The sequence below is a fragment of the Oryza sativa genome, chromosome 3 (genome assembly GCF_034140825.1).
Source record: "Oryza sativa Japonica Group chromosome 3, ASM3414082v1".
Lineage (NCBI taxonomy): Eukaryota > Viridiplantae > Streptophyta > Magnoliopsida > Poales > Poaceae > Oryza > Oryza sativa.
Window position 1 is genome coordinate 12,787,239 of NC_089037.1, and position 3,164 is coordinate 12,790,402.

The window sequence follows — 3,164 nt, forward strand, 5'->3', positions numbered from 1 at the left end:
CGGGCCGTTGCCCCGACTGCGAAAATCGTTGTGGTGCAGGCGGACCTCCCTCCCGCATAAGAAAATTAGATTTGTCCGCCTGCAAAAATGCTTTTTCTAGTAGTGAGATGTAGTGTACTAACGCATTTATGCATACGTGTTTAGTGTTTGGGGAGTTTGAATTTAATTCTGAGAAGAAGCTGGTTTGGTTTATTTTATACTCCCATCGTATTATAAAACTATCTAGCATTGCCCATATTCATATAGATGTTAATGAATCTAGACATAACATCTATATAAATATGGATAATGCTAAAAAGTCTTATAATATGAAACAGAGGAAGTAACTTTTATAATTATGGCTTATCAAAACCTGAACGAAAACTAAGCTGTTTTGAGAGTTCATAGAGAAGTTACACCTGACGCTCTGACAGAAAATCCCCAAACAGACCGTTGGTTAAGTTTCCTCTGCTTAGTGCTTACATTCTTGGGCCACAAATTAATTAAACGCCCGATTTGGCATAGGTTCTCCAACGGGCCTACGGCCCATACCATGTATGGTCGAATGAAAAACGGCCCACCACAACTTATTGGTCTGGGCCGGAACGGGATAACCAGGCACGTGCTGGCCCATCTTCTGCGAATCCGAGTATAGACGTTTGGGCCGGTTGTAGTGAGCCCAAGGCTCGAGCTGTCGCACAAAGGAAAAAGTACACCGAAGGTCCCTCAACTTGTCATCGGGATACAGATTCGTCCTCAAGCCACAAAACCAGATATGGAAGGTCCCTTATCTATACGAAACCGGTTATAATAGGTCCCTCGGCGGTTTTCATACTAGTTTTATTCAACGTGGTTGCTGAGGCAGCGTGGGACCCACGTGGGTCCTATATGTCAGCCTCCTTTCTCCTCTTCTCTCCCTTTCTCCTCTCTCTCTCTCTCACTCTTCTCTGCCTCTGGGCAGGCCAGCGCCGGGGCGAGGCGGGGGAGGAGGTCCAGCAGCTGGCGACGTGGCGGCGGCGGCGGCGTCCCTAGCCTGTGCAGCTTCAACCGCGCCGACGCCGTCACGGACGACGACGACGGCAGCAGCTGGAATTCACTGTGGACGCCATCAGGGTGAGCTGCCATGAGCTTCTGCTGCTGCTGCATATGCTTCCATGTCCATTGTTCGTAAGTCTCGATTGGTTTTAATAGGTCACTGAGATTGGAACAGCCGTGAAACCTCTGCGGAAGCATGTTTCAAAGCAGATTCGACAACTCGTACGATCGCTCATTGAGTAAGTTAGCATCAATTGTGCCAGTTTCTCTGGTTGATTTCCAACGGTTTCAGGCGATACAATACTTTCATATTGCTGTAATTTGCCCTGATTTATGTCATTGAATGTTTTGACCGTCTTCCCTTCGTCGGTCGCCGACACCCTCCTCTGCGCTTGCGGAGAGGAGGCTGTTGCCGCCGCCTTGCTCCCCCCCTCCCCCCCCGCGCCTTGCTCCTCTCGCCGCCGCCGCCGCCCCTCCCCTGCTCCCGCGTCGTCGCTACTGCCGCCGCCTTGCTCCCTGATCCCGCGTCGTCTCCGCCGCCGCCTCCGCCGCCGCGTCGCTAGGCCTCTCCCACCTCGCCCCGTCGATCTCCTCCCCACCTGTCGGCCCGGCGGCACCAGCCTCCCCAGAGCAAAGAAGAGTCAGAGAGAGAAGAGGAAGGGAGAGGAGAAAAAAAAAAGAGCGTGGGTCCCACGCTGACTCAACGGCCACGTAGGATAAAACCGGGATTAAAACCACCGAGGGACCTACTGTGACCGGTTTTGTATAGTTAAGGGACCTCGCATATCTGGTTTTATGGTTCGAGGACGTTTTTTAATCCCGATGACAAGTTGAGGGACCTTCGGTGTACTTTTTTCCTCGCACAAACGCATGCAGAATCGCGTTGCAACTTGCAACAAGTTGCATTGCACACATGCCGAATTGCCGACCTCGATAATCGCTTTCGTTGTTTCTCCCTGTCTGGATCTTCTGCTGGTTAATAACACGTCGCCTGCACCACATGCTGCCCGGATCGATGAGATGTGGAGTATATATATGGGTGTGTTTAGTTCATGCTAAAATTGGTTGAAATTAAAACAATATGATGAAAAAGTTGGAAGTTTATCTGTGTAAAAAAGTTTCGATGTGATAGAAAAGTTAGATATTTAAAGAAAAAGTTTGGAATTAAACTTGGCCTATATGTATGGTCCATATATACTCTCCAATCTCCACATAGAATCTTTGCAAATTGCAAGCGCACAGTTGTGTATACCCCAAGTTTAATTTAAACTTCATATATCAACAAGCGATCGATCGATCTATATATCTCTCTCTACGTCGCGAGACGGACAAAAAGTAAAGCAGAGACCAGGAAACGTGTAGGCTCCATACGTAGCTTTCTGGTAGAGCTAGCAACAACTAGGCTCCAAGACTAGTCTACTCCATATGCATGCGAGATAAGCACGCTGATATACATGCCAAACAGCTAAGCGTGAAGAACTGATTGGCTATAGCTCTGGCTTGCAAGTCAAGTGGCATATACTCTATGTATATGCTAGCTAGTACAAGAACCTCATAGATGACGGTTGGAAACTAGTCATAGATACTGATTCTTCATTCAGCATCAATTTATTGACACCTTTGCTTCTAGCCATAGGTGTCAGTTCTAGAACCAGCAACTATAATATTCAATGAATCAAACAAAAAGTCGGATGGAGCCGCCGTCACCATAATCAACTTCATTCACAAATCATCACATAATCTCAATTTCATTCACAAATCATCACACAATCTATTTCATCCAAATCAAACTCATCACAGAATCAATTTCATCCAAAAAAAAAGTTGCAGAATTTACATCACCGACACTTAGACTCACAAATGTCATCAAGAACATTAAACAGGACTTCATCTTACCGTGAAGATGAAGAGGGCTAGCTGGAGATCGTCCTTGCCCTGCTGCCCCTGCCGTGGAGCAGCCCGCACTCATTGTGGTGGAGAGATGACGTGATTTTTATTGTGGTATGGGGGCGCTAGCTCAGCTCGGCTTAGGTGCTAGGTTTTTAAAAATCGATACCTATAGTTTATTATAGTTGTCTTTAAAAAAATGTATCAGTATCATATATGCCGATTTTTATCTAAAATCAACACCTATAATATAAGTATAGGTC

General features: G+C 46.7%; 1 long non-coding RNA gene across 1 annotated transcript; it reads left to right on the top strand.

The window, feature by feature from the left end:
• Window positions 1-918: 918 nt before the first annotated feature.
• On the top strand, window positions 919-1,373 carry LOC136355807 (uncharacterized). The gene is made up of 2 exons (XR_010740257.1): window positions 919-1,092; window positions 1,171-1,373. It is a non-coding gene; the product is annotated as an uncharacterized lncRNA (long non-coding RNA).
• The last annotated feature ends 1,791 nt before the right edge of the window (window positions 1,374-3,164 follow it).